The following is a 15221-nucleotide window of genomic DNA, read 5'->3' as shown; positions in this document are numbered from 1 at the left end:
AGGTTTGACCAAAGTAGCTTGAATATTTCTTATTTCCCAACAGAACATGATCTTAGTCCAAAACACTGGCATGAAAGGTGGCGGGCGATATGCATTCCTTCAGTGAATGCCAGGCCTTTAATTTAATCTACATTATTTACAAGCTGAAATTTGGTCAGTCTCACCTAATCACTTTCACTATATCACATTCACGTGCTTGAAAAGATGGGCTCAGTGCACAGCTGTGTTTGCTTAATGAGACACCTGAGCCCACCCACTTCTTGATCATATTTGCCATCCGGGAGCAAATACAATAAGAGGAGGATAATCTTAAATTGTAGGTGACAACCAAAGCCTGAAGGGCTTCAGGGAAATGAAAGTGGTAGATATCAGTCTTCACAGAAAAACAAATGGATGGAAGAGTGAAGATTTATGGTCTGGCTGCGACCAGATATCCGTTTCTTGAGCTGTGATGTGACTGCATTACACTTTAGAGTTGTGACAATGGCTGCTTCACCAGAGAGGAAAGTCCATCGTAAATAATCTGAAAACCCACCCTTGCAGCTCAGTAAAACCACAAGCAGCTGCTGTGTCCTGGACAGGAAAGTCGGGGGTAACTGTTGGTGGGTGTGGGGGTAACTTTTGAGCCACTTTCCAAAACCCAAATTGGCTTGGCAAAGAAACTGAGATACTGCAAGCAGCAGGGATTGTGTGAGATTTTCCAAGAAAGGGGTAAAAGAGAGAGGGGGGATAGGGATGAAGAAAGACAGGAGGTTGGAAGATAGATGAAGAATAGGCTGCAGAAGAGAGGTGGAATAATGGAGGGATGAGGCACGAGCCAGATGGAGCAGAGAAAGAGGAAAGAAAGATATGGAGACAGGATGCCAGTGCATGTGAAGTGTGTGCATCTGCGCTCACTCTCCTGCATTTGTGTGTGTGCATCAGACTGGGTAAGCCTTCCTTTATTTGCTGTAAGGATTAAGCAGGACGGCTCCAACACATGCACATTCTCGGGCTTAACGCGGTGCCAGACTCTGAGGCACACTCACAGGGGAGTGTGTGAAAAAACTGTGAACACAAGCACACGGCTGCAGAAATGACGAGCGCATTCAACAACTCGTTTTGAAGCCTGGACCATAGGATTGTGAATGAAAACAAGGATCGTTTAATGTGTTGTGTGGGAAACTTTGAATTCAAAAACATTCCACCGACACTTCATGGGGGCTGTTATGTGTTTGGAATTGGTACCCTGCAGAAACTATATATTGCTAAATTTGAAACTGGGAATAGCTGTGTCTCTTCCATTATGTCTGGTAATTTCTTGGTTTCCCTGAGGCAGATCTGTGTGCTGCTAATGAGTATGGAAGCTCAAACTGAGTCATTCAGGTCAAATACTATCATACCAATTCTTTGGGTTAGAGTAACTGCTAATCTCAGATGTCTCAGGAGTGGATTATTCAATTTTTAAAAATCCAAAGCCCTCAAACTACACAGTCAGCATCAGGCACATAGGTGCATATGTTTGCTTCTACAAGAGATTCAAAGGCCAAGATTGGCTTTTTGGATATGATGTAGACATTTGGTGGGCTTTCACTACTTTTTTTTTTTTTTGCACCATCTGGAGATAATTTACCCTTAACGGCTGCTTTAAAACACCAACTGCCTCCCTTGACCTTTCAGAGTTTGATTTACATTTCAAAAGCAGGACAGCTGAAAAAAGTGTTTAATAAATTCATAATTTATAAACAAAAATGAAATCCAAAATCTGGTTTTATAACCAATATCTATATTAGGTGAATTTCTAAAATGTAATGTAGTCAGTTAAATGATCCCAGTCTCTAAATGGACATATTAATGTGAGCTTCTATTTTCAGTTTTCTTATAAAATTAAACTGATTATCTATCAGTTTGTGTTTATATTTTTTTTAGATGTGGGCTTCTTTTCCATCTTAAGGGTCCCAAAGCCACATCCAGCACATCAGCTGATCAATCAAAATCTTTGCTTTTTTTTAAAGCCATTTTTATGCTGTGCTTTTGTTTTGAAGACGAGCTCTGTGGTGCTTAATATTTATTATAATAGTGGACCTTGTCGGTTTTATAATGTGCCATGATGAACATAAACCTAAGGGAAGAGAAAGATAATATGATTTAGGAATTAACTACTAATCCTGTTACTGTAAGTGCAATGAAACAACTTTGCAAATAAAAACCCGTAAGAAATGTTAAACCAGGAGAAAGGCGAAATTTTCTAACTTCCTAATGCTGTTTGTACTGTGTGTACAACCAACGCACACAAACTCATTAAAACTAACTTTTTCATCCTCACAGGACAAAGTAGGTATTTTATGCAGACCTGGGGCCTCTCATTAATAATTTTCATGCTTTATTGAAGCCAACAAGAACAAAAATCTTTAAATAGGACACTCTTAACAATATTGTAATTTTGTGTCTCATACCTGAAAATGGTTAATATAACAAGTCTTCCTTAAAGCTTAGTCTTGCATGAAACTACATCCATGCCCACAGATTGTTTGCAGGCCCTGAAATAAAATAAATCTGAATACAACTAACCAATATTTGACAGACATTTAGAAACTTGAGTTTAAGTTTGCTAAACTTGCTTATATGTTCAGTTTTGAATTCTCTCCGTTCTTCTATGTGATCGTTTGCCGATAACAGCATCGGTCCTGTCTGCTCGCAGAGATTTGATCAGAAGAAATTGTTTTTATTTTAATAATCAAAAACAATTTCAGAGGCTTCCACAAGCCTCACATCTCGGCTGCTGCAGGCCATCACGGAGCACTGATGTTTGTTTACTGCACTCACTTCAGAGTGCAAGAGATTCAACCCATAAAACTCTGACAGACACACACACACACACACAATCTTCACATAAACACAAGCTCATCTCCCTGACCTATATATGAGTAATTTGAGAGAGCTGCAAGTCTCTCACTTAAGATTCCAAACAGAGTCTGCCTCTTTTCTGTCTCCTGGAGCAGTGATGTTTGTGTTTGTAAAACGCTTTCTGGTTCTGTCATCAAAAGATTTAATCAGAAATACACAAGAGTAAAGAACAGTCTTCATCTTTCACTGTCATCAGTGGTTGAGCGCCTGGAGAAAAGCCTGCATTCAATGAGAATGTTTTGTAAACCTAATGTTGGGCTTTTTTTGCATCATAGAATAGCAATAAGCAGCTGAAGCTAAATGTGCACAATGAAATCTAAAAGAAATAGTAAAAGAAATGTTGAGCCAGAAAATTCTTTGCTTCTCCTGCATTTTTTCTTTTTCTTATTATTATATTTTTCTGTTTTGTATCAATAAAAATGGACATTTTCAGTATCTTTATTGTCTTTTATCCAGTGCATTATTGAAGAGTAATGATCGATACAAGACACATTTAACTGTAATTACTGCTTTTTGCTGATAATGTTTTTGCCTGTGTCTGTATGCATATGTGTTAGTTGGTCAAATATCTGAAAAACATCTCATGAACCACTAAACAGATTTTACTGAGACTCTCACAAAGTAATCACTTGATGCACATCTACAGCTGATTAACTTTTAAAACCAATCCGATGTAAGATGGCCACCGCAACAAATCAAACTTAGAACCCCCCCCAAAAATGTCATAACAATCAATTTTACATGTACTGAGATAACATTTGGTGTGGTAGTAGCTGAGAGGCATCCCCAACTCATACCTCAAGTGCTATTTTTAACATTTTTTTGTTTAAAACTGTGGCATTAACTGTTGCAGGCAACCCTGCCTGTCTGTTAGTAAATTACCTCATGAACCACTAGATGGAGTTTAACAAATCTTTCAGACAGTAATCACTGGATGTACATCTATACCTGATTTACTTTTGGGGCCAGCCTAAGTTAAGATGGCCACCACAGCCAACTGACCTTAGAAAACACATTATAACTCGGACAGTTTTACAGATATTGAGGTAAAATTTGTTGCGGTAGAAGCTGAGGGTCATTCACAAGACATATTTTGAGGGCTAATAGATTGTGTGAGATCTTGCAGAATTGCATGAGATTGTGCACAACATGTTTAAGGTTTGACCAAAACTGATACCTCTGTTAAAGAGAATGATCTGTCATGAAAAGCAGTGGGCTATGTGTTCCTTCAAGGTTATGCTAGATTTATAATTATACCTGCTTTTCTGCAAGACCCACAGAGACTGTATGATGAAGATTTTCTTCCTTACTGGTATTATTTGCAGCCTTTCTTCTGATAATTGTTCTGAGGACATTATCAGGTAAGCTCAAATGTTCTCATTTACTCACAGCAGTGTGTATTGACCTGGGATCATCCATAACTCATCTGTCCTACTAGGGGGAAAAATAGCCTTCCTAATATATAAAGGCTATATATGAGATACCATACTGTCGTGATGTATAGTGGTGTGGTGGACCCAAAATAGCAGGCACAGAAATTGAGAACTAAGTACAAAATGATAAAACTTTAATTATAAAATTCTTAAAAAAAGGCTGACAAAGCAGCAAAAACTACAGCACCAAAACCTAAAAAAGAAAACTGGAGCAGAAGGAAGCAGCAGGAAAGCAGGAAGGTAAGTGCAAGTAAACAAAGTTAAAAGCCAAGGACTGTATACGTTCTGGGACAGTGATTAGTCAGTGACTGACAGGTGAGCTTACTGACACAGACAGGTGTTTAATGAGCTGCAGCAGAAATAACTGAAGGAAATAATCTGCAAATGAGTACTTGTTTTATTCGTTAAAACAAGTTTGTTTTACACAATATAGTGTTTTTTGTTTGTTTGTTTGCCTTCAGTTAAACAGAGCACATTAGTACCTGCACTATATACTCAGGTAAGGTACGTGACAGTCTGCACCTTAAGCTGATATTCTAATCCACAATTAAACTCAAAGAAGAAGAAGAAGAAGAGGAAGAGTGGCCAGGGAAACAGGAGGAGTTAAAGTGAGTTAAATGCTTTCATGAGAGTGGGCACTACAGATGATGCAAGCAGGATGTAACTATCACCAAGAAGTTACTTTTTAATAGAATAAACTTTCTGGGTTTTTATCCAAGGCGTATTTTTTTATAATTTTTTAACAAAATGAAAGCTACTAGATGCATAAGCAGACAATGACAAGTGACAATTTGCAAAAAAGACAGAAAAGATTAAAACGTTGTCATGCTTTTTGAAAGAGATTTAGCTCCTGCTGTATTGCTTATTTTTTAAACAAACTGCACAGTTCCATTTTATTCTCAAGGTCAGAGACAGGTTATTGTAGATTTGGATTTCTAATTCATCATCTGGTTAAAGAAAACCATTTCGTATGAAAAATACAAACTAAACATTTAATCCAAAAAAGATCAAAATATTTTTCTCAAGGCTATTCCAATACGTTTGACTTATTAAGGGAAGCATTCTGTTGAGCAGAGCTCGCCAAATGCTTTCAACCTCTGATCAAAACTACAGGAAGGCTCTGTCCCTCCTACAATCACTCAGACTTTCGCTCAAGGTCACATTGCTGAAAATAAGTTTCGGTCATCTCACACAGCCCCAGATAAAGACACTAAGTGATGGCTCCTCTATTTCTGGGGTCACCGGTTTTATGAGCACAGGTTTTTGGCTCGGAGGGAAAAGAGGCATTTGTTGAAATGGGAACAAAGGAACAGGGGAACAAATGAATAGAGGAGCTGAATAATTTAATTTGAAGAGCAGAAATGTCATTGCACGGTGTGTTGTGGGTAATGGAAGCAACTTGAGTTTGAAAAATAGATTAAAACATAAAATGAGAGGAGACAGAGAGACACAGAGAGAGCCATCTGCCTCCTGCATTATTGCATTAAAAGTTGCAGACGGGCTACATGAGTGCAGTGCTTGAGGATAAAACAAACCTTTCACACTTGTCACTCTCAGCTCCCAGTCAACACACACACACACACACGTGCCCAGTCTTTCAGTAATAAGCCACTATTTGACAGCTAAGAAACACATTTACACCGTCGCTGTCTCTAGCCACCTTTCCTAAGCTTTTAGAGCTCAGAGGAGTATATTTTAGTCAGAGGAAAGAGAAAAGCAGCAGGAGATAAATCCTCTCATTAATGCGGCTCTCATCCCTACTTTAATCCTTCTTTCAAGCACCTGTCAAAACAGGAGCTTTTACTTAAACCTCCACTTAAATCATACAACCCAAAGTGCACAAAGGCTACAACAACCAAAATATAGGTTGCACACACATACACATACAAAAACACAGCCATAAGATTAAAGGCTTTGTACTTGCCGAGGAAAAGAAAACATGGATTCGCGTCTTCAGAGTTCAACCAAAGTGCCCGATTTATCCAGCTGTTTCTCCACTGGCGCCTTAAAGAAATAGTCTAGTCATTTTTGAATTGATGTTCTGTCTCATAGTTATCGATAGTTAGCACCAATTCAGCTGTGACACCAGTCATAGAGCATGGGGTATGGAGAAAAAGGCAAAAGTCTTCATCCAGGCTAGGCTAATGGCTAGTCAAACAAGTGCCAGTTTTTTAATAGATTTTCAGGCTTATAAAACATCGCCATCTAAAAAAGAACATACTGGTGTAAAACAATGCTAATTTTAGACCTATGCACTTCACCACAACACCATTTGTTTAGTTTTTCTGTTTTCTCAACAAAACATCTATGTTACTATGTGAATAAATCTGTGCTGAGCATAGATAGACTAAAATAGAGACCATGTATATGCCAATGGTGCTGAGGCTGCTGAATGTATCAGTCCGCCGTTGAGTTAAGTAAACTTAGGCCGACTGATGGCACAGGCGCAATCTTTCTTTCACTGATGTTGTTTGGTTGAGAAAACAGGGTCAAACTAAACAAACAGTGTGCAAAAGTGTAGGTGTTTATTATTAGCTAATGCAGCTTTCTTTCACACCAGTATGTTGTTTTAGAGAAAAAGTTGTGCTGTGAGCCAGAAAAACAATAAAAAAACAGGCACTTATTTGGCTAGCCATTAACCAACGCTGGACAAAGACCTTTGCCTCTTTCTCTATAGTCTCTGCTCCATGACTGCTGTCACAGCTGATAAGGTACTAATTATTGATAACTATTTGACAGAACATCAGTTATAAAATGACTAGACTATTCCTCTAAACTTGTGGAAGCTCTACAAATTCTGCATTCTTTGTTTATTTTTAGCTGTTGACGCCTTGCATGCATCAAGCAGAATAAACTCCCATGAAAGGATGGAGCAAATCCCAGGCTTTGGGACAGATTAGCAGCAGGTTAGAATGGCACCTGGTACATCTGAAGGATTCTCTGCCCAGCTGATGCATGTCTGTACGTTTTATCATCCCCAAGCCTAGCATGAGATTTATTCTGCCCTCCACACATGAATCACAGGCTGGCATCACAACAGTGACCTATTACTGGAAGGCTGGACATAAGTGTGTTAGAGCAGAGGCATATGAGACAATGTGTGAGTCTGTGGATACAGACAGGAGGTTGAGTAGACAGTGACGAGTGTGGGATGTTTGTTTTGTCCTCAAGCAGTGCTCTCTTGGAAGTTTTGCTGCCCTGAAAGTTGAAATTCAGGAGACATGAGCAATCCAATTAAATGTGGTTAAGGTCAATGCTCAGGCACACAATCAGCCAAGCTGGCTGTTGTCAAAAGGATTGTGCATGACCTTGCAGAAGTTTTCAGTATTAACTGAATGATTTTTTTTTTCCACCCAAGTGAAAAAAACGTGAAGTCAGCACCATTCTCTCAGGTGCTGTGGAAAGTGTGGAAAGTGTTGCAGCACAAATACCGATAAAAAATATCATGTGAATTTCTGCAAAATACAGCTAAATGATCCTGAATATTTTGTGCATTCAAAGTAAAACCAACAATAAAGTGAAACATCTAACCAGCATGAGGGAAATATCTGCTTGTGATTGATTTTTTAGATTATTTTTTAAAAATCCAAAGAAGGTCATTGTAGAATTCTTAAAAAGCTTGGTCAAATTTGCAAAAAATAACTCCATGAGATGCCCCGTTTAGTAAGATTTTGCTTCAATGGAAAACAACATAGCTTACATTTTTGCTGCTTATGCTTTGAGACAGAATATTTTTCCCATGATTGAATAGTAATATAAAGTAATTCCTATAGTTTGAGAAATAACAGTGGGTTAAGGTGAAATAGATGGGTAGAAAAAAGATCTAAAATATGCCAACGCAGCAAGTGTTAAAAGACTATAAGTCAGCAAAAACTTGAGGTAATTGTCTTCTGTATGACTTCATTAGTCTGTCACATCATTGTGGATTAAATTAGACTTTCATTTCTTTACAATGTTCCTTCAGTTCATTAAGATTTGTGGACATTTGTTAATTTACAGCTCTCTTAAGGTCCCACCAAATCCTTTAAATTCAACTGGACCATTGCAGTCACTGGATTCTTTTTTCTTAATTGGCTATCCTAATGTATCTCTGCTGTGTTAGTTAATATTATCCTGTAGCATGAAGCCATTATGGCTAAGCTTTAGCTGTTCCCACATCTGACTCTGAAATGGCTTCTGAGACAGAAGAGTTTGCAGTCAACTTAAGAACAGTAAAGTGCCCAAGTCTGTGGTTGTAAAAATGAGCTCAAAGCCCTATGCAACTGTGTAAATAAACAGATGTTATGAGGTTTTTACGCTGACATACTGTGTTTGTATTTTCTTTATATCTCTGAATGATAGCCAGTCCTCTCCACTTGGTTCTCGCCAGTTCAAAGGGTGTTTCTACACTGCAGGAAAATGTTGGAGTGACAATCCAAAAAGTAATTTCCTATAAGGTTAAAACCTTTTTCTGTTAGTAGTTGCCTCGATAATAAAATGAATGCCAGCAGAAAATCCTAATTAGTGTTACAGTTCTTGTTAGTCAACCATTTAGCTGGGTTTGAGGGGAGTACCTAATTCTTATTTGTGAAAACCCATAAGTGACATTTGACTTTGATGTTAAAATCTGTGAAAGATTCTCATCACATGAAGCTGAAATTAAAGATTTTGTTCATACATAATGTAAAAGCCAAAAACAATGTGGAGTTTCTATGACTTTTCTTCTGTTTTCTTTTCTTTTGTCCTGTAGCTGTGCCTCTGTTGTCAGTGCACAAAAATGTATTTTTATAGACTGGAATGAAGAATAGCAAGCATCTGATTCCATGACTAAAACAAGCCCAGAAGCAACTCCAGGAGCTTCGTCTGAATAAATGAGTCATTTCAATCAATAAGTTATATCCTCTGTGAAGAGTACTGACTTCAGCAGCCATCCAAGAACAATACTCACACATTTCTGTATGTCCCTACATGTAAACATATCCACATTCTGAGAGGAAAAAATACAGAGTAAAAAATAAAAACAAACTACTGTTTTTATCATGTAAATGATAAGCCTCTAGTAACATTGTTGAAGTTTGTAAATGTAAGAACTTTTTTTTTTTAAAGAATAATTTTCTACAGATACTTTTACAATCAGAAGTTGGAGGCAGCTGAACAATGAACAATCAATAGTTGTCAAAAAAGCTTATTTGTGTCCACACAAACATTTTTTGTTCATTTGTTGTGATACTGTGTGCAAACATCTTTATATACATCTCTGTATTTTGTGAAAAAGTTGCAAAAACACTTAATCCCATTTAACAAGCAAAAATCTTCCTTTTAGGAGATGAAGAAGGAAGGAGTTGGTGGACAGCCTCACAAACACATCTTTGTAGAGCCAAGTTTGAGAACTGTCTGTTTTTAGGTAACTTTACATTGAAATATATTTTTCTTGGCTTACTGATAGAAAGTACACCGCTCTGGTACAGCTTCAGCTTGGTCTTTATACTGTACTGCTGGGACCTCCAAACATTGTTAAGCATGCAGAAGGCATTTCTGGCCTTGCTAAGACAATTGCCTGCTCCTCCATATCTAACAGTGCTTCCTAAGTAAGTGAACTACTTAGTCATAAGTAGATCTTCTCCAGTCACCTGCACCAGTGAAGGATTTGTGATGTTCATTGTCATCACCTCTGTCTTCTTCAGGCTGATCTCCAGGCCTCTCTGCTGACCATATGTGTTAAGGTGAGACTCTTGGATGTGTTGTTGGGTGTGGGAGACCAGAGCCAGGTCATCAGCCAAATTTGTCTTCAAGTGCTGCTAAGATGGTCCATCATGTGCCTCTCGGCTGATCTTTCCTTGCATCACCCAGGCAGTGGCGATGTTAAACAGGAGAACACATGCTATACGGCTCAGAGTGTTGGAGGCTGACTGACAATTACCTAAACAAGCTCTCTGTTTCCCATCCTGAGAATCTTCTGGCCCAACACAATCTCAAATAAACTGCTCGCTCATTGTCGAGCTTGGAGACCATCATCATGAGGAGAAGGTGGAGGTGGGTTGGGCAGGTGCTTAAGAAAGAACCTGGTAACATTACCCGCACAGTTCGATACTGGACACCAGAAGGCAAACGCAACAGAGGCAGACCGAAGAACACCAGGCGACGAGCGATAGAGGGAGAGATGAAGACCCTAAACCACACCTGGGGTACCATCCAGATGCTGGCCCTAAACAGACAGGAGTGGAGGACGTTTGTTACTCCCCTTCATGCCATTGGGCAGTAAATACTGGTTGCTCAGTTGCTCCCCCTCAGCTACACACAAATATATAATATAAAATACAATAAACTGTAAAAATTTTGCCTTCATATTTGATTAGTCACAAACTTAGAAACAACACTGTGAGTGGACAAAATCTTAACAAAAAGGTTTATAATCAAATCATTTAGCGTTCATAAACAGTTGTACTTTCGGTGTAATTTCTACATGTCTGAATAAAGTATAATAATAGTGATGGTTCCCTTAGCAACGACTGTTCATGATTGTTGAAAAATTGGATTAAAAACAGAAATCTTTCTCAGTGTGTTGTTTCAATTTGCAATGGATCAGAGGTTGTGCACTAATTTGAAGGTCAGTGGTTCAATATTTTGCTCCTTTTTTAAGAACACAAGTGTATTATTACGCTTGAATAGATAAATGTGGCTTGTAGTGTAAAAAAGCTTTTGGTCAGTGAGGCGACAAAAGGTCCATTTAACAGCATGAACATTTATTTTTACAAATGTGTTTTGCCTCTTTTGCTTTTATCTTTTTTTAATACCCTGTTTGAGCTACAGAGTGCTCTGTTGTGGTTAGTCAGAACAAATTTAACTTCAAAAGGGCAACAAATGGAAATTAGAAATCCTCTGGTTATAAATTTTGTGCTCTAAATTCATATGCACATTTTTATGTAGAACATAGAAGTGAATAAATTGACTACCTGCAAATAAAAAAAAAATCAACAAATTAAACAGTAAGGTCAGTAAATATTGCATCGTGGTATGTTGTTTAAAGTTGCAGATTTATGAAAATTAAATTGAGATTTCAACATTGATGCTCATAAAAAATATTTCAAGTAGAAAAATTGCATTTTCTTGGCAAATAGTAATGTGAACGCTGAGTGCTGAATGAAGTGGCTGAACTTTGCTGAAGAAGCTGAAACTGACTTGTTAAGAAGCCTGAGGGAACCGTGGGTGCTGATGGTGCTACAGCAACTCTTTGAAGATGACAAGAAATGAAATATGTAAAAAAAAAAAAAAAAAGGACTAAATGAATGAGTAAATAAACAAAAAAATAGATATTGAGTAGTGCTATGTAAGTTTATAATTCAACAATATTTTATGATAATGACTTCATAATTAGGGTTTTGGGTGGAGCATCTTTGTTCAAAAGTTCTCACAGCACCACAGCTATGGTTGTAAAGTTAAAAAAAGCAGAACACTAGCTGAAAGAGCTGAGAGCAAAATATTAGCTAAAAGAAGCAAAGCGCTAGCTACAAGTGGAAAAGGCTTAGCTAAAAATAGCAAAAAGGGTAGTTCTAAAAAGGTAGTTAAAACCTAAAGTAGCAAAGGCCTAGCTAAGAACTAAAGTAGCAAAAGGATAGCTAGAAGCTAAAAGTAGCAAAAAGCCAACTAAAATTAGCAGAACAGTAACTAAGAAGATAAAAGTAAAAACAGAGCATTTATGCTGAAGCAGATTTTGAAGTGACACATATTTTACTCAGTGTATTTCTGTGCAAGTAAAACGTATAAAAGTTAGAAGGAACAAAAGTCATAGCACCCATTTCCTAAATGAGCTGAACCTTTTGAAGTTAAATGGCAACAATACTAACAAGAATGCAGAGTTAGACTGCAAGAAGTGTAGGGAATAATAAAAAACAGGAAACCAATAATGCAAATGCTGAATCAGCATTCACACAATAATCAAAGCGACCACCTCTGAAAATTTTAGCATTAAAACTAATTAACTCTGCGTGTGGCCTTTAATGAGTTGTGAAAATAAGCCATAAGGCTGGGATGGCCTTCGTTTTGTTTTTGTTCTGGGCTTTTTTGTGTTTTTGTATTCCCAGCAAAATCACTGGAAATGTTCTCCCTACTCTCCACTTTTAGTGTGTCACATAAATGAACCTATCCTTTAAGTCCAGTTGTCCCTCAGGCTATCTGCAATAGCTCTGGTGTGTGGTGCAATGAAGTAATTAGGCTCTCGATGCAGAACCCCGCAGGGGGGGCAATGAAAGCAAGGTGACTCCTTATCTTTTAGAGAGGACTTTGGTGGTCTCTTAATGCACAACCACTGTATGCGCTCCCTGTGGACGCACACAATCATGCACAGAGACAGGCGATGGATTAGAAACAATATTAGAAAGCTGTTTGCCATGTAGGAGGCAGAGAATTACATGAGGAGAGACACTGGTGAATAAAATGAACAAGCTCACTGTGAAGTTAATGTGAAAATACTGAGATAGGCCACAGAGAATAAAAGTAGGTTTGGTTATAGTTGTTTGGTGCATATATAACCAGCCACACACAATGATGCTTAAAGGGAAGATAAAACCACCTACTGTTTGTTAAGAGTGGGAAAAAAATAATTAATTAAAATGTCATGCTGCTTAAAAAAGAAAGATGATTTGACTGCAAAATTCATTACTTTTTATTATCGCCTGCCACCATGAAATACAGACGATCATTTATTTGCCTGTCTGTCTGTGCGTGTTCATTTGTTTGTCTGTTAGCAAAATTTCACATTAACTACTTGACAGTTTGTAATAAAAAACTCTCAGATTGTGATCCCTGGATGTAAAATTACCTTTTGGAGTTAACCTATTTCAAGATGGCCACCTCAGTAAAGCAATCTTAGTTAACAAAAATGGCTCTACTAGAGTTAGTTTGACCGATATTGAGCTAAAACTTGGTGTGGTAGTAGCTGAGAGTCATTCACTGCCCGTACAGCAAGCAGTAACAGATCACACAGGATCTTTGTAGAAAACATCGGCCTGCAAAGTGCACTCCTTCAAGAACTGCTAGTTGCAATATTGGACTTTTTCCCATCTGACACTGTGGCTTTTAACACTGATGTTCATCCCAACATCCAGTAAATGATCAATTTCTTCTCTTAAATTCTCCTGAGTCATTACAGTGTTCTAAAACATACGCAGCCTGAAACGAAAGCAAGTCAAGTGTTTTCATGCCACCATAGATTCTATTATTTACACCTATGGTGTGTTGTTTTTTTTCTTGCTAAGACATTGTTTTTGTGAAGAATGACAGGATGGTTGACAGTTGCCCGAGGCAGGATTTTCAGACTAAAAGACTGAAATAGCTCAGGCCCAGGTGTAAACATGCCAAGACATTGAAGTTTGTGGTGGTTGTGGATTTATATTTCATTTTTAGCTCCATATTTAGGACTGGTAACAGTTGCACTATTGTCATAAAATAAATAATTGAATAACTGACTCAAATGCATGCAAATCAAAACTACAGTAAATGAAGAAGTATGCTGTTTTGATAGGCGCCTCTTTTTTAGAAAATACAGTTTTTATACAGGTATGCTCTTTTGATAGGTGCTTGTTTTGTAGAAAATGCAGTTTCTAACGGGGTATGCTGTTTTGATAAGTGCCTGTTTTATGGAAAAAGCAGGCTTGAAAAAGGTTTGTTTTTTGATAGGTGCTTGTTTCATCAAAACCTCAGTAAATTAAAAAGTATGCTGTTTTGATAGGTGCCTGTTTTATCGGAAATGCAGCTTATAAAGGGGTATGCTCTTTTAATAGGTGCCTGTGCCTGCTTCTGAAGGCAAAGGCAGAGCAATACTTTTTTTGTCTGGGTCTGTGTATAAGTGTGTATGTGTGTGTTTGTCTGTACTGGTAGCAAAATATCTCATGAACCACTGGATGGATTTAATGAAGCTTTCAGACAGTAATAGTTGGATGTAAATCTACAAGTGATCAACTTTTGGAGCCTTAGTCTATAACCCTGGCAAGTAAGATGGCGGGTAATGTGCATTCTTTCATGGAATGCCAGGCCATTCATTTGTAAATGACATGACACAAATATCATTTAAATGGGCCACTTACAGTCCTCAGTGTTGTGCGAGCCTTATTATACAGCAGCTCCTTGGCGTTCTGCGTTTGATTTACCTTCAGTTTAACAGCTGGGATGGAGCTGTTTTTATTGGCTACCTGCTGCCATGGAGACATCACCAACAGCCACCGGAGGAACGCTGAGGAGAGAAATAACTAAAGACAGTCAGTTTGAAAGGATGAGCTATGTTTTCTTCATCTGCTCTTCAGGTTCAAAAAGCCAACAGGTGCAGGATGAGAGCAGTGCCCTGAAAGAAGCCAGGGACAGCATGGAAATTTGGATGAAGGCTTCTGTGAAAATGACAACTGTTTTCTTCTCCGCCCTTATCTCTCTCTGCCTCTCTTTCACTCAAAGATAGCTCTCTGTAGTCATGAATATTTTATTTTCATACTTCTGAAAATAAGTGTGCTGTTTGTACTTGGACTCCTCTGCATACTAATGAGAAGCTCTTTTTCCCTTTTGAAAAAAGAAAAATCATCTCGTGAATTCAATAGATGTGATGTGGAATGAGGATGAGGGATGAAGTCAGAGAGATGGCAGAGGGAAGCCTCATCAGCAGAATCAAATTTGCACTGAGAACCACTGATTGCACAACATTGCAGCAACAAGGTTACTTTATTATAATGGCAGCCTTGAGAAACAGTCTTCACTGCTGCATACTAAAGTTTAAGAGTTTTCAAATAAATCCACTCAGTGGAAATCTTCCAGACAATAAAAGGAGTATTTAGCTTTAATTAGGGTTTCTTTTTTTAACTTTCATCAGTCAAGATATTTAGGCTTAACTAAATGTAACCCGATAGATAGATAGATAGATAGATAGATAGATAGATAGAT

The 15221-nt window shown here is 37.9% G+C and overlaps 1 long non-coding RNA gene across 1 annotated transcript in view; it reads right to left on the bottom strand.

Annotated features, from left to right (window-relative positions):
- The window catches only part of LOC112451002, a 31852-nt gene extending 17323 nt beyond the window's left edge, over nucleotides 1–14529 (bottom strand). The window contains exon 1 of the long non-coding RNA XR_003039731.2: nucleotides 14444–14529. This is a non-coding gene — a long non-coding RNA (uncharacterized LOC112451002). The remainder of the gene's footprint in view (nucleotides 1–14443) is intronic.
- Nucleotides 14530–15221: the final 692 nt, after the last annotated feature.

Source organism: Kryptolebias marmoratus, linkage group LG22 (assembly GCF_001649575.2).
Source record: "Kryptolebias marmoratus isolate JLee-2015 linkage group LG22, ASM164957v2, whole genome shotgun sequence".
NCBI lineage: Eukaryota > Metazoa > Chordata > Actinopteri > Cyprinodontiformes > Rivulidae > Kryptolebias > Kryptolebias marmoratus.
This window is presented reverse-complemented; position numbering and strand designations above follow the sequence as displayed.